We start from the raw sequence: 24,128 nt of genomic DNA, 5'->3' as shown, positions 1-24,128 counted from the left end.
GCAGAGGCATTTGTGCACGTGTGTGCGCGCACACATCTATGTCTGGGCATGTGCTTTACACCCAGCCCCACCTGCAACTGCTCATCAGTGTGTATATTCAACTGTGGAAGCAATGGTTCTAACAGGGCAGCTTCAAGTTCTCCTCCTAACATACAATTGTCTCAGTGTGTGTCTCTAGCCCTTTAAAATGTCTTTGATGACACACCGGTAAAGTTACATGTTGCCAGGCAACAGAAGTTCCCCACACTGCACATCCCTCAAGAAGCCTACTCCTTTCCAAATAATTAGACATCATTCACCACTCGGTGTCCACACTGGGAATAACACGAGCCTTGACATCCCTCTGAAATGAAAAGTCAATCACACTGATTCCTGGCAACAAGGTGTCCACACCGTGAGCTTTCCAAGAGAAATGAGACTCATCCCAGGGCTGACCTCTAACACAGGAACAAGCCAGAGGCAGATGGCTTGCTGAACTCGGAAAGAAGGTTCCCTCTTTCACACTCAAGCACGTTTTATAAATAGAGGTCAAGTCCATTTCGTTCAAGGTGAGCTAAGATAACTTTTTAAATGTGTGCGTGCACGGCTAGGCTAAACATGCACAGAATGCTAAATGAGGCAAGAAGGGATGAGTAGCTTCATAAGTGGACTATGTTCCTTTGGCACTCAGCAAAGGTAGGTGGTGTTTGCTGCAGCTATCCTTGAGATCCCTTAGGAAATAATTGAATATTGTAGCATCATTGGAAACTAGGTTTCCATGTAGGTGCTTGAAACATCACACTGCAGATGTTGCTAATGAAATCATAGGAAGCCATGGGTGCGGCCCAGTTCTCCAACCCAGGTTCAGTGTTTAGACCATCAGCCAAGCCATCATGGGCAACTCTGGGGTGCTTTTTGGGATCCATGAACCTTGAGAGTATGCAGGTCTTGAGGATGTGACTGAAACTCCTTTTAGAACATTTATTATTTAGGTTTTAAGATTTTAGTGTGTGTGTGTGTGTGTGTGTGTGTGTGTGTGTGTGTTTGTATTTACATGTATGCAGTTACCCTTAGAGGCCAGGAGGGGGCACCAGCTCCCCTAGAGCTAGAGTTCCTGGTGGTTTTGAAAATCAAGCCTTCTCACTCTCCCTGTTCCTCCCTCTATCAGAAAAGTGGGGTAATCTCCAGTTACTCCCCACAAAGTTGCCCAGTGCCCTCTCCTCTATTCTGCATGGTGTTGGCCATGTCTGCATAGGCTGCTCCAGTGCTAATAGCCTAAGACTCCTCCTAGCTTGCTCTGACTTAGGGACAAGATCAGCAGGATGCCAAGCCTATCCAGATCTTTAAGGAAACTAGCTATCAGGATTCATGAGATCTTGAGTGGCCTCCCCTACCACTCAAGTGGGTAGCCTGTGCCATCGCCAGCCATACCTTTCACCTCATTCTTGAATTCAGACAGGTGGGAGATGTGTTTTGGGTCCTGATCTCTAAGGGAGATATGAGAGTCTGTGGGCTGTCGAATGCTGGGGCCATCCTGCACTGGAGGCCTCTCTTGCCAGCTGGCATGGAAAGAGGAACCACAGTACCGGCGCGGAGAGAAGGTTCATTCTCTTTGTTAGATGACCCCCGGCATAATTCCCGTGCCTCATTTCTGGACACAGGATTGAGTGACTAAGCCCATCGAGACGCAGGAGCTCGATGCTAATAAGTGGCTTTGATCAGTGGACACATCTGTTAACTCTTTGAAACTGTGGAAGCGGGGATCGAGAAGACAAGTCGTGTCAAAGCCCCAACTTAAACCAGAATGTATAGTCCTGGCTGGCGTGGTGCTGGCATGGAACCAGAGGCTCTTCCCTCTGACCAAGCGGAAAGTGACCTGGAAGTTCCAACATGCCCGCCTGCCTCCTGCCTGCACAGTCACAACACAGTACAATAAACTTGGCCACATCCTCCAAAGAGGTCTCAGGAACCAGTGGTGCTGACAAGGAGACCACTAAAGAGTGCAGGAGACGCATGAGGTGTTAGTTGATTTATTTCTTTAGTATACCAGTGTGTGTGTGTGTGTGTGTGTGTGTGTGTGTGTGTGTGTGCCAGAGTGGGGGAGGGAAAAAGAGAGAGAGAGATGGCCCACGATCTCATGAGGAAGGGCTGGACAAACACAGCAGGTCTAAACAGTGGGTTGTGTTTCCATGACAACATAAGTCAGTAGGACAGGGAGGCAGGACATATGCACTGGACATTGGGCATTGGATGTGACTGGACAGGGAAGATCTTTCTAGAAACAGATAAGGAATCCGGGGTTTTCAGAGCCCAGCTGCAAAGGACACATACGTTCTCCTGTTTCTACCACCCCCATGGGTGAGCATACAGCAAGCTGACCCCACTCTGCACTCCCAGGGCTGGCTCCAGAAGATGTGATCTGAGAAGTCCCTCAGGCCCTGCTCAGGAAAGTCCCGGCCAGAGGCCTAAGGCTCTGAATTCTTTCTGTGAAATCCATTCAAAATCTGCTATCTCTTGAAGTTGTGTTTTTCAGGTAACATGGGCAGTGGTGCACATTCCGGGAGCTTGGTGTCTTGATCCAAATTCTGCCACACTCCTTGGGGTGCATCTTGTACTGTTTGCTCCTCCCACAGTGGTGCAGTAGAAGACTGGGTTCAAGCACAGCGAAAGGGAGGTTGTGTGGCCTCCCTCCTCCTGCCAAGTCCAAGGCCGGAGAGTACCCCAGATGCCCGAGGGAGTGTGATATTAAAGAGAAGTAAAAGAAACCAAACAAAACCGATTAGGATGGGTCCAGAGGGAAAAGAGAAGAAAAGAAAAAAAAGCTTATTTCCCCACCGCTCTTTGATAAAGTGACCGGGCATTTGATGCGTCTGGCTGGCTCGCAGTGAGTGTTGCCCTAGGCTGGGTACAGAATGCCCTCTCCTCATGCCCATCTGTTCATTTTCTCACATAGTTACAGACCAGTTTTCAAGTTTTCTCAGATCTGCTAGGTGCTGGGCAAGTCCTGGGGACTCAAAGACAATGAGTTCATTCACCAGTGATGGCCCTCACCTCCATGGCACAATCAGACGGATAAAATAGAAGATCCTCTGCTCCGGGCAGCGACCCGACCAAGCATGATGTCTAGTTATGAGACACGTATTACAGAAAATGTGGATTCAGTAGGAAATAGGAAATAGGAAGGTAGGCATTTCTTTCAGCTGAACTGATGGGTCTGTGTCAGTGGGCCCCTCTCCTGGGTTTCTCCTCTCCCTCCCTGTATTTCACTCTCTTAAAGCAGACCTTCGATTGTTGGCCTGAGAACTTCAGACAGGCAACACCAGTATCTCAGACCCTTGATATGCTCTGTCTTTCTTCAAATCTGGGTTGGAAGCAACAGGCTGTCCATTCCCTTAGTTCTCACAGCTTTCCAACTAAAATAAAAATCATATCACCAGGACACAGCTGTGCGCATAGCAGGGACAGTCACAAAGTGTGTGCTGGGGCTCAACAGACTCATTTCTAATCTCAAAGAACTTTAGGAGGTCAGTGCGCTTGGATGCACAATGGAGGCTCCCATCCACACCACTGTTAAAGATGCCTGGAATGGAGGCGTGGCTCTCAGACCACGTTGGGTTGTGGACCACGTTCTTGGGCTGGAGGTGCAGATCTAGATTCAGTTGTGGTTCCGTGGTTCCTAGGCTTTGGTGCACAGCCTCGGGCTTCAACTCAGAGTTTGATTCTCAGTTGAGGTGGCTGGATTTCTGATGCACTGCTTGGGTTTTGGATGCAGGTAGATCAGCAAGGGGAGGAAGCCTGTTGCTCTGGCTTGCTGTTTGCCTGTTAGAGTGTACATGTGTCTCCTGAGCTCCAGTGGGCCCAGGAGAGTCCGAGTACAGCCACCTCTCACAGGGTGTCTCCTTTGCTCAGCACTAGCATCTCCTGAGCCCAGGCTCAAGAAGTTGGGTTAAGAAGAGATTAGAGTATTTGGGGGGGGGGGGATTGAGTAAGGGGAGAAGTTCAGTAGTAGAACTCTTGGGTAGGGCATGTTAGACCCTGATTCCAATCCTCAGCACCAGATAAACAAAAAATAAATCATTTTCAAAGCAGGACTGTGACCACCCCTCCCCTCCCACTGCCCTCTTATGCTTTTAGGAATCTTCACCTGTAGCAGGACTGCTTTCTTGGGCATTGTTTCCCCTGAAGTATAGCTACAACATCTTTTCAATTGTTTTATTAATAAGGTTTACTTTGAACTTCTTGCAAACATCTAGTGTGCATGCATGTTTATGTGCATGTGCTCATGTATGCATGTGTGTATGTAGTGTGTGTGTGGGAGGGTCAGAGGGTAAATAAGTTGAAGCAGTTGGCTCCCTCCTTCAATCATGTGGGATTGAACTCCATCAGACTTTGAGGCAAGCACCTTCCTTGCTGAGTCATCTCCCTGGCCCTCATTGCTGCAGCTGCTGCTGTTTCTTTCTGACCTATCTCATCTAGCGCCTGCTTGTCCTTCTCATCTTCCTGCTGCCTCTTTGAGCCCTTTGGGGGCTGTGATTGTCAACCTCATCCTCATGGATTCCTAAGTCCATAGGTATCACTGTAAAATACGATGCTGAGGGCTCACTGAGTTGGGTGTAGGGCGAAGTTGTAACAACTCATCCAGCAGGTCCCCTGCTCCCTGCTCAAACCAGGAAGGAGAGTTCCTTCATGAGGTCAGGGTGCTCCACACTTTAGCATCAGGTGAGAGTTTGTCAAGAGAAGGGACTAAAGAGCAAAGGAGCAGCTCTGGGGGATCATATGCTTCTGGTGTTGAATAACAGATGGTGAATAACAGGCAGGGAGGAAGCCCTTCAAACATGGAGGCACTGATGTTCTGGCCAGGCTTTCCATTACAGACACCTACCACGAGGCTCTCCAAAGGTCTAGATGAACAGTTAAAACCTCTGAAAACTGCTCTTAAAATCACACAGCTCTGGAAAACAGCGCAATTAAAACAGTTTGGATGTTGCAGAGGTATTCTGCCCTTTGGAGAACATCACAGCCACACAACTGTCATTTCCTGGGGCAGGTTAAATGCCATCCCTTCAGGGACGTGACTGTGTCCCTTTGTCTCCACAGCTGAGCGCCACGTTGCTCTCAGTTGATATCAAAAATAATGTTTTAAAGGAAACATGACTTAATACTCAGTGCAACAGGAGGAAAACACACGGCCATGGACAGTGAATCACTCATTAAAAATTAAATCAAGCCGCCCACAACAGGAAACGGCATTCGAGAATGTCAGCGCTGGCTTCACGTTGGCAGGAAGCCAAAATCGGATTGCGAACTAGAAATTCCTGGGACTGATGGTGTGTGTCAGGAACCTCTAACATCTCAACAACATAGATTTTTCCAATCTGACCTCTGTCAAACTCCCAAGTGCGTGTCTTGAGGGGGACAGGGTAATACTGGGGTGTCCATGGTTTCTCAGTATGGGAACCACACACACAAGTGAAGTAAGAACGATTCTGTAGAATGGCTCTCAGGTCAGCAGGGAGCCACCCTCTTGTTCTGCATCTCTGGGGACGACACTCAGAGCCTTCTGCACACTAGGCAAATGCTTGGCCACCAAGCTCCAGACCAGGTTCACTTTGGAAAGCCCAAGCCCACACAATCCCAGTGCTTGTCTTTCGGCAGAATGGGAAGAACGCTGACTGCTTTTTTAAATAAAATTGCATTTTTTTTTAAAGCAGATTGAGAGCAAATAGATTGTGAACCCAGACAGCTTCAGGATGATGACTGTCAAAACAGAGATTATCATCAACACAAAGATAACAATTTACAAACCCATCCCAGTAGGGAAGGGGGCTAACACCAGGGGCCACAGTTGTGGTTGGTAGATGCAGCCAGTCACGTCTGTTGGGGATCTCCATCATTAGTTCAAATCCAGCCACCACAGAATTTGTCTTAAGGAGACCTTTGTAAAAATCCATGTGCAGTCCTTCATATTTTAGACAAGGAAGTTGTGACTCAGGGGTGTGTGAAGAAACATGCCCAAGTCATTTGGCTTTCTTGAACAAAATCATCAAATTACCAGGATACTGGTCTCCACCGGCTTGCCGTCTGTCTTTATCTAAGTCTTCTCTAAGCTCCTGCACAAAATGCATACTCATTCTTGCTACAGCAAGGCTCCAGGCAGTGCTAGCCTTGCAAACTAAATCAGACCTAGCACTTGGCACTTTTGTTTTAGTGGGTGTGGGGTGCGTGTGTATGTGAGCACGCGTGTGAAGGTATGGGGGGGGGGCGGAAGCTGATAGCGTCAAGTCTCTCTCTCAGTCACCCTCCACCTTAAGTTTATGATACAGAGGCTGTCACTGAACCTGGGGCTCACTGATTTGTCTAGACTGGTTAGGCAGTAAGGCCCAGGAATTCTCTTGTCTCTGCTGCTCCAGTGCTCAGATTATACGTGTCTGCCACAATGTCCAGCTTTTTAGGTAAGTGCCAGGGATCGGAACTCTGGTACTCATGCTTGCACTGCAGGCACTTTAGGGACTAAGTCATCTCCCCAGCCCCCATCACATTCTTTTTTTAAAAATCCCGATACACAACTTTGAGCCAGCAGGAGATACTGATAAACATTCGGCGAGGGAGTGGACAGGCTGTGCTGGAAGGAAACCTGGTGAGGGTGTGAAGAGAGATTAGAAAACTGAATTTGGTTAGCAGATAACATACGGAAATCTTTGGGAACCCTGGCCAAGATCAACTTGATGGTCATGAGGTTTTTGCAAAATACAGCGATCCACCCACCAGCCATGTGCACAGCCCACAGAACGTTTTGATTCGTCCGTGTGCTCTGTGTACTTGCACAGCGCAGCTGTAAAATAATATTGTTCATAGTGGAGCCCTTCCTTTCAGCGTGTACGACCTTTCCTTGGGTGAAGGCTATGAGAGATGACTGGTGTTCAAGTAGGAAAGGGACTCTGCCAGTTAGAGGGATGCTGGGAAGGATTTGCTGACTTTCTTTAATCAGCTCTGCTGAGATGGTCTGCTCTAGGAAAAGGCACGTAATAGTTTGTGTTCAAGTAACATATATAGGGACTAGAGAGATGGCTCAATGGTCAAAAGCATGTGCTGCTCTTGTGGAGTACATGGGCAGTTCCCAGAAGTCAGGTTTCTTCCAGCTGCCTAGGGTACCAGCCACAGGGGATGCTGCTGGGCCCTTCGGGTACTTGCACTCACATGCTAACATACAGGCACTCGCATGCAAACTATCATGTTACCAGGTTGCAAGCCCCACAGATTTTACTGCCTGTCCTATTGACTTGCTTCTTCAATCCTCCAATCCACTGTTTTCTATGTTCTCTCTCTCTCTCTCTCTCTCTCTCTCTCTCTCTCTCTCTCTCTCTCTCTCTCTGTAATTATATGTGTGCACTAATGGAGGATTAGAGGCCAAAAAGAACCTCAATGGCCCTGCTGTCTCACTCTCTGCCTTTATGCCCTGAGACAATTTCTTTTTGAATGTGGAGCCAGGCTAGCAGCCAGCAAGCCCCAGTGATCCTCTTGTTTCCGCCCTCCATAACACTGGGGTTACAGATATGCGATTACACCTGATTTTTTTACATCATAAATGGAGATTGGAACTCAAGTCTTCAGACTTGTACAGCAAGGGCTGTTGCCCATTTAATTGTCTCTTTAGCCCCTGGTTCTAATTTTTAATCGTCAGGGTGGAGATGCAAAGGCATATCCAGACTGTTTCTCAAGCATGTATGAGGCCCACCTGAGATAATAAATTTGAGCATGCTTTATAAACTGCCAAGTGTCCTATATTGGATTCACCTGATAATAAACGGAATTTGTGATTTAAGCATAAGGCAATTAAATCATTTAGCAAAACAGGAAATGGACCAAGCCTAGCTCTCCAAATAGTCATTTCCACCAACATCAGAATGTTGTTTTTCGGCGGCCACATGACACAGCAGTTCTAACAAGCACACATCTCATTATGTAGCCTTGAACTCCCAGCAATCCTCCTGCCTCTGCCTCCCAGATTTGGATCACAGCCATGAGTTTCCAAGGCCTCACTTATTTGTGCCATTTCTCATTGTAGATCGTTCTGTAGAGTTGTCTGGAGTCAGTTTAACATTCAAGCATCTTCAACATGCTCCTAAAAGGTCACTGAGACTCAAGCAGCCCTCACCACAAAATAGCACAAATCCAATCTCTCCTCTTGCATTTCCTTATTTCTGCTAAACTATGCAAAGAACCTGTGAAAGGAAGTCTTCGTTCTGTAATTTCATAGGGATCCTTGCCCTAACGTCTTAAATACCTTATATTAAACTTTACATCATATTGGGTTCTGAAAAGCCAGTTCAGATTGGCAGATTTTGAAAAGATGCCGCCATCTAATCTGTTGCTTGACGTCCCAACTGCCACAGGGCACACTCTGTTGATAGCCATGCCTGTTGAGAGTAAGTTCTCAACTCTGCAGCTGTCCTTGCCCTTGGCACCTGACCTTGTTCCTAATTCAGAGGTCCAGTGGGTCTGAGAAATCTCCCCGTGACTCACCCACAGTGGGGCTCACATTTCTTGTCGTTCCCCTCTGCTTTGTGAATGATGCCACCCCGCACCCCACCCCAGGCAGCTGGTGCTGCTCTGTTGTTGCTCACACCATCTGTTCCTACCATTTGAGCTCTGCAGCCGGGAAAACCTCACCGTCCATGGGGTGGGGCTGACTTCTGGCACCAAAGGCCGACATCTTGAAGACCTGGTCCATGCCCTGCTTCAGGTACCTCCTCCTCCTTTCTCAGTGTGCCCCTTTTAATTAAAGTGCCATTTCCCACATCCCAAAGGATGATCAAGAGGGCACTCTTGATGATCAAATGCCTTGTTGATACTAGGTAGAAACCATTCCGGCGGCCAGAAAGAATAACTTCACCTTTAATTCCTGGTGATCTGATGGCCCTCCAAACCCCTCCAGGCCCAAACAGACAGTGGCTCCCTGCCGAGGCCTGTGTGTAGCCACAGCTGGGGCTATTGCCACCGACACAAACCGGCTCAGGGACAAACCCAGATTTCCTGCACAGGACTGGAAAAGTTAACAGAGGTGCTTGCCAAGTTTTGTTTCTCAAAAGCCTTGGTAATATTCTTTAACCTAAATTTCAGGTGCTTTAGGAATGATATGATTAGCACGCATGAGAGAGTCCACAATGCCTGACAAGGCTCCCCTCGGTTTGGCCCCCCTTTACCTCTTGTCCAGCTGGGGTGATGCACAGCAGCCATCGTGGCCTTGAGGAATCCATGTTTCTCTGCTAACTGAAGTGGATTTCAAGATGAATGTCGGGGTCTGCCACAGGAGCGGCGACGAGACAGGGGTTTATATGGACAACTGAAGTTCCCCTTTTTCTCCAAGTGGAAAGGGTGGCTGATGGGGATCGCCTGCCTCTGGGAATGACAATGGACTTCCTACCAGACTCCTCTGGGAAGCACTTCTCCAAGAAAGGTGGAAGCTCCCTAGGGGATGGGACTGGAAGGCCGTGAGTCACCCTCAGTTCCCAGAGTGCACTCTAGACCGTCAGGGGTCAGCAGGGGAAGGAATCTCTCACTGCTTCCTGAAGCTCTGCTAATCTGAGAGGAAGCTCAGGGAGCCAGGAACTGACAGAAAACCCAAGTGCATGCAAAGGGCTCCCATCAGGCCCGAGCCGCACACCTCATGCAGCCGTCCCTCTTCCTGCACTCTGCACGTTTACTCTTTCTCCTTCCTGCCATTTCAAAGGCCAGCTCAGGGCATGCAGCGCCTGCTCTACCCACTCAAGTCACCCTGGACTGCCACCTAAGGGCACCCCCACCTCAAAGACCAGGGCCAGCGACTCTTCTTGGAAAACCTCAGATCCTTGTCCTGCTATCATGGCCATTTACTCCAACGCTAAAGCCAAAGAACACTGACTAGGAGGAGAAAAGTCAACGTGCTTTGAAAGTGCGAGGGGAGGCAGCACAGACCACGAAGGGTGAGCTGGCGAATGCCCAGGCACTATTTGATGCTATCCCTTCTGTTCAGGCTTATGCCTTTGTTATTTCCACGCGCCAAAGTGAAATCACTTTACAGCATCACTGCTTTGACTTGGCTATGTCCACTCTTAGGTTTGAAAACAGAGCTGTTCCTTGAGTATGGAGAATGTATTTAAACCTTAATTATTTGCTTTCCATGAATTCTTAACGCTCACACTCTACTGCATTAGATTCCAGGGCGTAGGAACCCATTCTGCTGCAGACACTCTCCAGATGAAAAACCTTTTCTCACAGATAGGAGGGGCAGAATTGCCTCCACGAGTCTACTGTTTCATCTTTTGTGTGTGAGCTTCTGTGTTGTCCACGTGTGTGTAGCTGTTCATATGTGTGCATGTGCGTGGGTGTGAGCCATGCTCACATGTAGAGGCCAGAGATCTATGTCAGGTATCTTCCGCTATGGCTCTCTGCCTTCTGTTTGAGGCAGGATCTCTCACTGAACCTGGAGCTCACTGCTTTTCCCTGGGGCAGCCGGCCAGTGAGTCCCAGGTACTGGCTTGTCTCTGCCTCCCCAGGGTTGGGATTGTAAGTGTGTGCCTCCACTCCTAGCTTTAATATGCTCCTTGGGACTGAAGTCAACTCTTTACACTTTCATAGCCAGCACTTTAAGCTTATTGTTAACTGCAAAATGAAAGGGGGGAGCCCTTGCTTAAAAGGCTCTCCCAGCCCGACACAAAAGAGAAAAACTCTCATTCTTTTGAAGGCTAATATTAATATAGGGTTTTAAAAATGGAAAGTCAAAGATGATGCCAGTAAAGTGAAGGTCTTTCGGCAAACAGTATGTGCCTACACATAGTAAGGCCCAATCCTATAATTCTTTAGAAGTTGGAAACAGCTGCCCTTGATTCTGCGGCGATATTAACATAGGATCAGCAGTGGTCACAGTAGTTGGCGTCTATGAACTTTGTTGGGGGCACATCTCACTTAAATATCTCCATCCTCCTGGGAAAGCTGGGCAGAAGAAAGGAGGTTTGCTTGGTGCGTCCATTCTGCTAGGTTGCCAACCTGGCTTCTCTGCAGCCATTTTATGAAGCGTGGATGAGGGCTTGAGACCTTCTCCAACCTCAGGGAGCTTACCTGCACTGCTTACTCAGACTGGCCAAAGTTCCAAGTCACTCAAAAGCCGGTTTCAGATGCCAGAAGTTAGAAGTAATTCTCTGACTGTTCACATCCTGAAGCGTTTCACTTAGTCTCAAATGTTTGCCAATGAAACAGAGCTTGCCTGCAGCCCAAGAGGCAGATTCTTAATGAAGGCAGTAGAGATTACCTCGTTCCTTCCTCATATACTTGTTCTTCAAGTAAAAAAAAAAGATTACTGAAGTCAAGAACAGATTTGTGTGTGTGTGTGTGTGTGTGTGTGTGTGTGTGTATGTGTGTATGCACGTGTGTGCATGTATGTGTTCACAGACATTAGTGCATTTGCCTTTGCTGGCGAGTGTGGAGGTCAAAGGCTGTCTTCCTCAATCACCTACTCTTTGAATCGAGGTCTCCCACTGAACTGGGAACTTGATGTTTTTTGCTACACTGCCTGGTCGACTAGCGCTCAGGATTCTCCTGTTCCGCCCATCCCCAGTACTGAAGTTGCAGGCATTCTCCTCTATGCTTGGCTTTTCTGTAGGTGCTGTGGGTTGCAACTCAGGTCCTCCAGCATGTGCAGAAAGCCCTTTACCACAGAGTCATCTCCCAGACCCATATTTTTAAAGCCAAGAACTGAGTGACCCAACTACAGATACAAAGGTCAGGACCAAGGTCAGAGGCAAAAGGCAGGGCCAAGAAGATTGGAGCTGCTGCCTGGATAGCACGATCCACATGGAAACACAGACACACAGGATGTCAGTTTAGCATTGCTAGCAGGGACATTGGCTTCCAGACCTCTCGCTGGGTTTTGAACAGGGCTGTGGGGTGGGGGCTGAGGAGCCAGGCAAGCAGCTGTCACAGGATCTCTCACTTGGAGAGCTGCTGGCTCACTGATGGGTATCAGGGCAATGGACCAAGAGGCTAGGAAATCCTAGAATGGGAGGAAGGAAGGCAGACTCTGCACAAGCCAGCACAGACCAAAGTGCCAAGGAGCACAAAGGTCACATGCTTTTAACCAACCAGGATCTGCGTCCCGTGTTTGAGAAGACGATAAATTCATGAAGTTAGATCTTTGAATACTTCACTCAAGAATGGCAGGAACATAAAAAAAATGCTGCTCAAATCCAGTGTCGTGTTTAATGTGCGTTTGTTCACACCAACACACAATGGCTTGAGCTCCAATACAATAAAGATTGCTGGCTTGCAATTAAACCTTCATCCCATAAAAATTATCCCAGCAAAGAGCCTCCCCTTTGTTTCCACCGTCATTATTTACCCAAACAGAGTTGGATGCTGTTCATAGTTGGTGATGTTTAACAACAATGAGACAGATAAAGGACCATAAAACTCAGTAAGTACAAATGAAGGCTTCCTTCTTTGTTAGTTTGTAAATTCTTGATTATCATTAGTCCACCTTACCAAAACACAGAGAAACAGCCACATAACTAACCTGCCTTTTGATCAAATCAGGAACAACCGCAGCTATTCACATTCAGACAGAGACATACCATCAGGAACCCCTTGCCTAACAGAGGAGGCCAGCCAAATAAGTGCACCAATCCACCAGCCTTAAAACCCAGAGCACAGTGAAGGCTTATTGTTGTTGTTTCTGTCTTGTCATTTGAGATAGAGTCTTCTGTAGACCAGGCTAGCCTTGAAAATCAGAACTTCTTGTCTCTATCTCCCAAGACCTAGGGTTAGAGGCATGTGGCAGAATGTCCCAAGAGCAAAGATATTTCAAAGGAGGCCATGATTTAGGAAATGGGACTTTCTAGATGACACTCTGGTGACGCTCACCAAGGGCAGCACATGGGCTAAACATCCCCTTCTCTTTTTGAAGTCATTTTAAAACTCACTGGTGGAGCAAGCTCCAAATCTCAATACTCAGGAGACAGAAGAAACAAGAGGATCATCTATGAATTTGAGGCTAGCCTGGTCTAGTTCTAGACCAACCAGACCTACAGGTGGAGACCTTGCTTCAACAAACAAACAACAAACAAAAACAAATCTCTTAGACTTCCTTCTCCCTTTCCTTTGAAAAGAGGAACAGTATTAAGTTGATTAGATGGTTTTGAAAGGCTATGAAGTAGGCAATGTTTGTATAGTGGTATAGGCCTGAAATCTCTTCACTAAGGATGCTGAAGCAGCAGGATTGTGAGTTTGAGGCCAGCTCTGGCAACACAGTGAGAACTTGTCTAAAACAAGAGAAATCAAAGTAAGATTTAGGCTATGCTGTTATGTGTGTGTGTATATATATATTTTTCTTACAGGCATCAGAAACGTAGAATTTTGTTGTTACCTGGACCCCAAAGGTATAAAACACAAGATCCCATGACACTGAAGCATTTCTTTTTCACTAAGAATGCCATTCAGAAAAGCACCTTCTTAGCAGTCCCCACACCCAGAGTAGCAGATCCATTTATGAAGGGGTTCCCACCAGGCAATCACATGCCATGGTGTACCCTGAGGGGCGGCGAATGTGTGCCACCGAGATAAGGCAAGCCCCTTGTGAAAGACACAGGCCAGTGAAAGGAAAACACGTGGGAACTGCTCTCAACAATATGTTTCAGGACACTGAGTGGCTAAGCCAGGAGGAATGCCAGGAGGAAAAAAAGAACGAGACGTGTGCTGTGATACATCGAGCAAGCTAAGGCACTACATTCGCCTGTCACCCGCTGACCAAATGGCTCATTTCCCAACAAGATAAGCCTTAGATAACAATTAAATCCCAGGCATTTTTAGCAAACCAATCACACATTAGAAACAAATTTGTAGAAAGTTATGTACTCACCAAGGGAAAATGAGGGCTATAGTCTGAAAGAGAAAGAAGAAAAAGAGCATTAGTTTTCTTGTGACAACGTCGGTTGCTCATTTGAGCCTCCCATTTCCAACAGTACTAGCTGCCTATGGCCATTTTGCCTCGTATTTCAGGAGACTGCTTTGTTTTGGTGGTCATTTCTTTTTGCTACATGCATAGCTTTTACGCACCTATGTTTGGCACCAAGCTTTCCTGGGCTCCCTGGAAGTCAGTGGAGGGTAGAACGCAGCTACCCAGGGTCTGAAGTGTTTAATGTCCAGCCCTCAAGAACCTGCACAGGTTGCTGCCCCTGGTGAGGTATATAAAGGCCATCTCCAGGGAAGATGAGGGGACAGGCCTCACTAGGGACAGCAACCTGTGCAGGTTCTTGAGGGCTGGACATTAAACACTTCAGACCCTGGAGATGGCCTTTCAAGCTAGAGACAGCCTTTCCCCTCCACATCTGGTGTCATCTCTGCCTAGCCTAACCACAAATTAGTTCACGAGCTCTTTGCCTCAAAAAAAATTATTAAGATATAATTTACACATATAAGATTTGCCTACTCCAAGTGTATACGTTAGTGGTTTTTAGTATAGTCAGGAATTTAATAACCCTCGTTAGCACCTCATGCTAGAGGCTGGAGAGATGGCTCGGTTTACGCTTGTTGCTCTTGCAGAGGACTGGAGTTGGAGTCTCCGAACTCACAGAGTTCACAGTCATCTGTAACTCTAGTTCCAGGGGATATGGCACCTTTTTAATGTCTCCTCAGGTACTGCACACATGCGGGGCTCATACACAGTCATATGTATGGGGCTCAAAACACCCATACATAGTGAAATAAAACTTAATTTTAAAAAGACTTAAAAATCTAACATTAGATCATTTTTGACATCTAAACACACACACATATACACACACACACACACACACACACACACACACACACACACACACACACGAGTTCACTGTCTAACACCCCAATCCTCTCTCTGACCTCCTGACAACCACTTATCTACTTTCTGTGGATTTTCCTGTTGTGAACATTTTATAGAAATAGACTTATGCCATATATGGTCTTTTGCAACTAGCTCCTTTCATTGAGAATCATGTTTCCAAGTCCTGACCATCCCAGAGAATTTTCTAGCACTTCACTCCTTTCTTTTTTTTTTTTTTTATTTTTCGAGACAGGGTTTCTCCGTAGCTTTTGGTTCCTGTCCTGGAACTAGCTCTTGTAGACCAGGCTGGCCTCGAACTCACAGAGATCCGCCTGCCTCTGCCTCCCAAGTGCTGGGATTAAAGGCGTGCGCCACCACCACCCGGCTTACTATTAACAAGCATCCCACTCCCACATTCTGTTCGCCTATTCGTTGATGGACATAACGTTGTGTTGCTGTGGGTGCAGTCGGCAGCCTCACATGAGGCTTAGGAGACTTCCATCTGCCTGTGGATGGAGCTGTGGCTGGGTTGTGATCACACACTTAAACAGTTAAAGGGTAGGATCAGTTTTCAGTTGTCCCTGGTTTAAAATAGCCAGCTCCTCCGTGCTGCTTTCCACCAGATTGCTTGTGATGACAGTCCTGGCAAGGCTGGTTACTTTAAAAACAAATATAACATTGTCTCTGCGGTACAAATTACACCAAGTTTATTATGAATTATTATATGGTTACAGATTTAGAAGTTAACTTAGGAAGTAGTTTTAAAGCCACAGAAGCAGAGAACTAATTTTGGTAGCTAAGAAAATTTAAATCGGCTTGGGAGAGTCTGTACTCAATATACTCCTAATAGAACAAAGGGTATCTACCTTGGCCACTAATCTGTAACACTGCACTGGGAAGCTTAGCCAATGGAATAAGGCAAGGAAAAGAAATACAATACATAGGGATGAAAAGGGAAAAGCATGAAGCTTATTTCTGAAGTGGCATGAAGGTCTATGTAGAGAATCCTAGAGAATAAGAAAGCCCCGATAGCTAATACACGCATGTAGCTCAAATGAAACAGACAGTACACAGATGATCCACAGGAGCTACACAGGCTAGCGAAGAGTTGTTAAGGGAACAAGTGGGTGGTGTTTTCCCCTCTAATTTTATACTTAGGGAAGCTGATGGTCTCAGCCTCACACATTCATCTGTTAACAACGAACCAGTAGCACACATGATCTATTTGTAATATCTGACACTATGGGTCATGGCATCATTTTCTCGGGAAGGAATCTAAAATAATGAAGAGACAGTATGTTGAATCATGCGAAGTCACAGAGGGTTCCCAGAATGCCAAAAGGCTGCATATAACGTAAGACCCAAGCACAAGGCAGAGGTTCTCTGAGTATTGGTAAGTGTGGATCGGTGAACTACCTTTTTCTAGAACAGTTTATGATAAAACTTCACGCCTTCCACTCACCCTAAACTAACCCAGAGGTGATGCTGGCAAGAGCATTGGCTTGGAGTCAAGCAGTAAGAAAAGCCAAAGGTGGGCACTATGGCCACATTCCCAGGGTAATTCACCAAAATGCTCCCAGCGACCTTCCAATGCTATGTTGATTTATTCCAACAGGAAATAGAGCCCAGTGTTCCACAGAGGCCGCTGGCCTAGGACTGTAGCTGGTGGCAGAAGGCTGGGTCAAACCAGACAAAAACCACAAAGGAAAGAGCTAGTTTGGTGTGGAAGCAGAGACTGTTTTGTCAATCGCTGGATAAACAACCAAATACAAATGACAACGCCAAACAGAGCTTTGTAGTAATAGGTAGCACGATAGGCCACGAGGATTCCCAGTTTGTGATTCATACATGATCGGATGACTCTCAGTTTCCCTAAGAACAGAACTAGAGCAAAACCAAACATTCTCCAAAATAAACCTTTACCAACTATATATTTCCTGTAGCCTGAGGCCTTGCAGGCAGTCACCATTACACTGAGCAAAACCTTGCAAGAACCATTGAAAACCTGAGGGTTGGGGTGGCAGTTGATGTGGGCAGTTTGTTCAACATCCTTCCACAAACTAGGCGCTTCCTGCTCTTATCTTGAAAGCCAGCATCCTCCAAAAAGGGGAAGGAGGGAGGAGGGGAATTCGTGTGTCTGTTCAGCTGGGGGTGGGGAGGTGTTGTGGGGGCAGCTTCTCTTGCTTCCTCCTTCCACACCTCACAGCTAGCCTATGAAGCAAAGGGGTGCTCCTTAAAGATGGGGACCCTGCAGCCTGCGGTTTGAGAAGGTGGGGCCGTGGGATGCTCTCTCAGCCTACTCTTAGCTGTACCCCCTGACTTTGCTTGCTCATGATTTGGGGTGGTAGCTCTGCCCTCTTAGTGAAGCTCTAACTCTTTTAGGGCAGTCTGTCTCCCCTCTCTAAGTTTCTGGTATCCAGGGCGCTGCTTGCCACAGCCTGGGAATGACATTTTTCTACGGGCAACAACGATACTGACAGGCTCACCCCTCAAAATTCCACCCAGTTCCAGGGAGAGTTCCACTGTCTTCTTTAGTCCAGATGACCTCAAAGAGTTCGATGGGCCACATCCCTGCTCTGGGGAGGAAGATGTCTTTGGGTGTGGTCTGAACTGACCTGCTACTGAGGTAGAACTGGGGTTGGCAGTGCCTGAGTACATGATCCACATTCATTCCACTTCCATGGAAAGCCCAATTTACCCTGGGAAAGAAGCTGGTGACATCAGAGAAGGGGAAATACAGCCTGAGGAAGGCCTGAGGGCAGGCAAGGTCAGGCCCAGGAAGAGCGCTCCCAAAGGAAGTGACCAGCAACTAGGCTTGATCCTGATGGTTCCCAAGATAGAAGGCCCCAGCAAATGGAGCTACTGTGCAGCCAGGCTTCCTAAGGAAGACTATCAGAGTGCAGGGTGAGAAGTCCCCGGAACTGCTCGGGCTGTGGATAAAGTTACAGGTGCTGCTGAGGTAGACAGAGCTGGCCAGTCTTTCTGAGCTCAGACAAATGTGAAAATCCTTTCCACACACCCGTGGCCCACGCACATCTCGGGCATCCCTGCGGGAGGCAGTTTGCTGCTCGCAGCTTTACAGGTTTTTCTTTTGAATGGGCAACACAATTTCTAAAACCGTGGAAGTGCTTGCATTTCATTTTAAAATTCTAGCGACGTATTTTCTATATGCATCATGTATTTTATATGTGAACATTTTTATGACAGTTGACGGTTCCATAAAGCAAAAGGCACACACAGAATTCTATGTGGGGGAAATACCGGGGACACTGGCCTTGAACAAATCGCGCTCTGCAGAACAGACCTGGCCAAGTTCCTCCATTCTGGCTGCATTCTCTGGAGATTCCGGTTTTCCCAGAAGGCGCTGGTAAATGAGTCAAGACCCCCCCGGGGGAGCAAGAATTGCTATCCACTGTCAGGCATAGTAACCCTCGAGTCCAATCACTGTACCCAAGAACTTACACAAACTGACCAAACAGCAGGGCAGCGCTGGAAATAGGATAATAACCAAAGCCTATCAAGAGAACCACAGGCGGTGGGGATGGCAGAGCCCCAGCCATGCCTCGGGCTTGCCTGCATTCCATCAGACTGCCACACTGTGCTGCCAGGGGGTGTGGAGAGATGGGAACGTGTCGTGTTTCTTAAATCGTCGAGGCTGCAGATTGCACTGATTTCACGCTGCCAAGTCTCGCCGTTTCCCTGTTTACCTTGCAGACACCAGCAAAGCTGCTACTCTCCCCTCTTCTGGTGCACTGAAGACGGGCTGGGAATAGAGACTGAAGGGAGAGGAGGGGCGTCTCCCCACACAAAGGACTCTGCCTACCCCCTAGGTACGAGCCACCACCCCCCCAAAAGGAGAACCTTCAAAGCAATGTCACCAAGGTGACATTTTCTCAGTTCTCCGTTTTGTTAACCCAAGACAGACAGGCATGCTTTCTAAATATTTGACGATTTCTAGCAGTTATTCCCAGGCAAGCCACCTGTCTGCTCTCCATCCAGTACATATGATACTTCTCTAACTGTTCACTGTGGGGTGGCCCCTTTGCGTAGCGAACTGTGCATATTAGTAAGCTAGGGGGCCCCTTGTTTGCAAGCACTGGCCTGGTGTTTTTCCCATCTTGCTACACCTGTCTACAGAGTTGTGATTGCCCTGGAATTTAGGAGCGCAGCTGTTTGGATCTGTTCTCTTCACAGGCGCAGGTTCACTCTCAGCTTCAGGGGTGGGAGAGACGCTAATGAGTTGTTCATCTCTCGGTGCAGGATACACATATTTCTCCCGTAGTGATATGGTGGCGGTCACTGTCATGCTTTCAACCTGTTTTGTTGTTTTCTTTCTTTTAGATCTCTTTGCCCCCCACGCCCCACCCCAGGGAACTGCTTCCTTGCAAGGATCCTGTACTTGAAGGTAGAATGGTGTGAATAGCCTCGTCAAGCTCTCTTGAGAGGCATCGCGACAAGGACCACTAAAGGCTCTCAGTACTCCTGGGAGGAGCCTGTTACTAGCCCTGCTCTTCAGACAGGAAGACTGAGGCCCACAGATAGAATCACTAGCAGAGCAGGGGTTCCGGGGCTGGTTCCTATAGGCCTCACTGCCTCCTTGAGTTCTTTCCAGGAACTGCCTGCGCGAGGGAGGTCCTTAGAAACAGAAAGACCTTCTGCCTGGGCTGTTGGTGCTTGTCCATGCCCCAAGCCCGCTTAGAGTGATGCTGCTTCCCTGGGGGTTTGCCTTCTGATCAGAGCACACACAGCTAAGGCACGGCTCCATGGGCCCACCCCATGACCTTACAGATCTGCCGTGTTTACTTCTAATAGTGCAGAGGTGAGCCCCCGGCCTTTGCAGGGATGCTCTAAGCATTGCGACGTAGGTGCCACTGGAGAAGCCAGGACCCTTGAAGCTCACTGGGTCTTTCTTAGAAGGCACAACCCCACCAACTCAGCCGGTCCACTTCCAAAGGACTCAAAGTGTAAAGAACAGAACTACCTCTAGATGGAGACAGGCTCTTGCTTGCCTCCTCCCTTAAGGGTTAATGGGGCAGGACTGGGAAGGCAAGTTCACCTTAAGACAATGCGCTTTTCCTTCCTATAATCCTACCCTCTAGGGCAGTTCCTATGAGTGGCTGTGGGGTTTCGCTGGGCCTGTGGGGCTTCCTGGGGTCTGACTCAGAGAGGTGTAACTGTTTCTTTTTCTTTCCAACACTGGCCAGAGCCCAAGCAGGCTATGTAACTCCCTAAGGCTTTGGACTTCCTCCATTCCCTTCTAAAGCTTCCCCTCGGCTGTGTGGCTGCTGGCCGCCAGGTGGCTGACCTCCCTGCCATCATCCCAAGCTGCACAGTCTGCACCTTCTCTTCTTCATTCTCCTCCTTCCTTCAGAGCAGCAGCAAGATTTACAGCTTGCTCGCCCTGGGCTTTTCCTTTTACAGGCCAGTAAATTATCCCTAGGCTTCCACGGGAGGAAGCTCTTCTTTGACCTTTAGCTTCTATTTGTATCGATTCTTAACGTCTTCTATTAATGAGACTAAAAACCCCAACAGGGGACCTTGGTTTCTCAGGTAGTGTACCATGATTCCTGGGACTCCCGCAAGATTCCCAGCAACACTTCTTTCCTGTCTTTTCATTGGCAGAGGAAATGAACCTGTTCCCGCACTCCTAGACAGCATCCAAAGGACTAAAGAATGTTTCAGATTTTTTTAAAAAAAAAATTTCATAACACCAACTTTACAAACAATGGCCCCATTTTCTCTGCAGCGGTGAACAAGTGAACCCTTCTCATACAGAACCCAGACGGGTCCTTGGGCTGACAGGCGGGTGGGGTGTCTTCAGCCCTGCAATCCCACTCACTTCCACAAGAGAGTCATTTGTCAACCTGCCCCTCCCACTACTCCCGGGTTTGGGTGACACACCTGTGACCTAGCCGGCTTCACTGGCCACAGTCTTTAAAGAGGGCCTCAGGCGTGAGCAGCCGCACACAGACTTCTTGCTTCCTGGATGTTGGCTCTTGTCTCTCTCTCCCCTCACCCACTCTGCCACTTAACTATGAGAAATGAAGCAGATCTCGTTCGTCCATCTCCCACGGTTGTGCGAGCCAAGGCCCTTCCCACACTGGTCTCCCCATTAGCAACTTGCAGACTCGGGCTTTTTGTCTGATAATACCCAACATCTTTACCCCAAGAAAAGCAACAGATATGATTTGATCTTTTCTCTGCTATTTTCTGCTTGTGTGCTGAAAGGATTGCGTGGGATAAAATGACGCTGTGGCGATTCAACCTTCCCAGACAGGATCAGCGGCCCAAAGTGAGCTTCCCTCACCACCATGGACACAAGTACATGGAGAGGTGCTTCATAAAGCAGAGCCAGGCTTCTAGTGAGACTGGTGAGATGGCTCTTGGTTCGGGAGAGAGGGGTCTAGCTTCTGCTCCCGTCAACAACCTTGGCTAATGGCATGCTTAGGAGTTTCTCTAAAACCATGCTGGAGATGGGATTGAGTGGATCTACCTACTGCAGAGCACAAATAGACCCCCGTGACCATCCTGAACAAAACTGACTGTCTTCCCGAAGTGATGGATTGGTGCAGATAGGAAAGGTAAAACATGTGGGTCCTTATCAGAATCTGGACCTCGTCCCATAGAGAGGGAAGAGGCCACAGTGATCTCCTCTAGAGGTCCCACTCACAGGAAAGACATTAACACTGCCCTCTGAACATACCCAGGTATCTGGATTTCCTCATGCTGTGCCCCATCACCCAAACCTGTCAGACTGCTCCCTCTCCTGACCCCTCCCTTCTTGATCACACTGGTGTCCTCCAGACTTCCCGCACCCCCCACTCATGACACTCTTTTGCTCTCTCACCCCTCTGTCTGTGGTTTCATTTGCCAGCAGTAACCTCCTGAACTGTGGCTCACCGTAAGATGATGAATAATGAGAATGCCACCTCTATCACCATAGCAGCCTCCCTGGGCTGTGTGTGTGTATGTGTGTGTGCGTCTGGTGGTGTGATCCACACTTTACAGGCGACAAAAATGAAAGGCAACCATTTGTTGGCACAGAAGTCTCAGATGGTTTGGGGAGCTCTGAACAGAAACTGGAACTCTTGGAATCTCTTCAGTGTCTAAACATTTCTGAGTTCTCTGAGCATCCATGAGGATGAACGGATAAAATGCTGAGGTCAGCATTTAACACACACTGTGTGCCTGCTATGTGATAGTGATGGGCCAATCGCTAAGGACTAAGAAGTTAAAAAAAAATATGCCCACAGACCCTCAAGAAGGTCTAAAGGAAATGCTTATGAACCTCGCTTTAGTGCGACAGTGAGCACTCGATGGTGGCAAGCCCACGGTGGGCAATGAGACCGAAGCACCGAGGTCTGCCGTGTACCTGGCAGGCTCCTGCCTCAGAGCCATTGGGATCTGACTGGTCTGGGCTGCATGGCATCTCTCATACATATGCAGGGATATTACTCAGGGACTAAGATAAGACATTCATGTCACGAGAAAAGGGGAAGTCACCCTGAACTCACCTAGAGCAGATCAGTTTGTAAGACATTTCTGAGGAAGATTTTGACAATTAGGAAGCCACTTAAGGGGAAGAGCTGCCAATCAAGTAGTCATTTTGCTAAAGTAACCTCAAATATTTTGGTGTGGTGATCTTCCAATGCTATCTGACTAGACCCATGGAATTAGTGCGTTATAAAACCCACAGCGCTGAGTCTGGCTCTAAGACAGGAAGGGAGAGCTGATGGCGTCCTGAGCATCAGCTGCAGCATTCGAAGGGAAAGCTTTGTTTCTCCAGTTAAAACAGTTCCTAGAGAAAGCAAAGCCTCCAGGGACTTAACAAACCAGGGGGGTTGAGAGCAAATGCATCTTCAGCCTTGATCTGCATTGCTCAGGACATGCACCTCCATCCCCCGCCACCAAGAAAGTTCTGTGAACTCAGCAGGAATCCCTCCTCCCCAGAAAAGAACACTGCTGTATTCATCAGGCAACAAAAACTGCATTATGACAAAAGTATGCAGCGCTCCACCCTGGAACAATGCACTGCAACACAAGCGCCGAGTCTGGCTGAGTTCGGCTTCAGTCACCTAGAGAGACCAGTTGCCCTTTGCCTTGGCCAATCGGTGCAGCCATGATTTCAAAAAGAAAAATCATGTCTTTTAAGCCAATGAATCATCTCTAGACCTGTGTGCACGAGCTGCTGGGTTGCACAGTTGGTGCTTCTGGACCTTGGCAGGAAGCAAAGATGCCAGAGGTCCGGCAGAGTTGGGCTGCTGTGTGCCTAGCTTTCCTTTGCCTCCCACAGGTCTGCTGGTCCTTCTGTAGTTCACAGTCTGAGGGAACAAGGGGAACAGCAAGAACCAATCCGGCTCGGAGACACAGGGAAGTGAGGGGCCCAGAGCACAGGGCCTGACTGTTCCACAGTCTGTACCTGGGGTTATGATGCAGCTTTGCCTGGATCATCTAACAAGATGGTGTTGTGTGGGTGAGTGCAGGATCTGAGGCCCCAGGATGGGAAGAAGAGCCACTGCCTATACCCAAGGACAGCCTGGGCAGAGCCCCATGCCCCTGCCTAAGCACATTTACTAGGACAATCTAGAAATCCATCAGGTGTGTCCAGCATGCAGCTCGCGGAGTGCATGCTGCTGCGGAGAACTGTGAGTGCAGCCTAGCTCAGGATCATCAGCGGGCTTGAAACAGGGAGGGCTTTTGCAGGTTTATTTGTGGAACTCATCTGCGTAGTTCTCAAGCTTGGACTTTGTATATGGTGATACCTTGCTTGCTGCAGTATCAAAAATGTGGGCTTACCTCTTCTTCGCTATTCTACCTGATCCTCTTAACAAGTCTGAGGTGACTTGCTTGAGGCCACACGGTCAATAAGAGGACAAGTCAGAATCCAGAGCCAGCCGTGACAGACGTCAAAGCCGAGGATAAGTGGAAAGCCCCCAAACTTAGGAAGACACTACCACCAGACCTTTAAGTAGGGCCAGGAACCACTTCCTCAGAGACAAACCGTGGATGGGGGAGTCCTCCCTAGTAAAACCGGGGGAAGTGGTTAGGACCCAGCAGATGAGAGGAAAGGGTCTGGCCATGACACTTCTCTTCCCACAATGCTCTGTGGGCAAACCCCACCACATCCTTAAGAAGCCATTTGCCAGTGGGACCCCTCACAGAAACAAAAGTGCCACCTCTCCCTATAACCCCAACTTGTTGAAGATCAAATTTGAAACGTCTTCTGCAGATTTTACTGAAGCCCGGACTGAGTCTCCAATTGGTAAAATTCTGCAAGTTGAATTGGGGAAAATGCATGAACTTCAACACTATGCCTGAG

General features: G+C 48.1%; 1 protein-coding gene across 1 annotated transcript in view; it reads right to left on the bottom strand.

Annotated features, from left to right (window-relative positions):
• Ptpre (protein tyrosine phosphatase receptor type E) overlaps nucleotides 1-24,128 on the bottom strand; it is a 146,670-nt gene that overhangs the window by 71,316 nt on the left and 51,226 nt on the right. The window contains exon 2 of the mRNA XM_075972586.1: nucleotides 13,868-13,890. The gene's annotated coding sequence lies outside the window, so the exon portion shown is untranslated. The remainder of the gene's footprint in view (nucleotides 1-13,867; nucleotides 13,891-24,128) is intronic.

Source organism: Microtus pennsylvanicus, chromosome 5, assembly GCF_037038515.1.
Source record: "Microtus pennsylvanicus isolate mMicPen1 chromosome 5, mMicPen1.hap1, whole genome shotgun sequence".
Taxonomy (NCBI): Eukaryota; Metazoa; Chordata; class Mammalia; order Rodentia; family Cricetidae; genus Microtus; species Microtus pennsylvanicus.
This window is presented reverse-complemented; position numbering and strand designations above follow the sequence as displayed.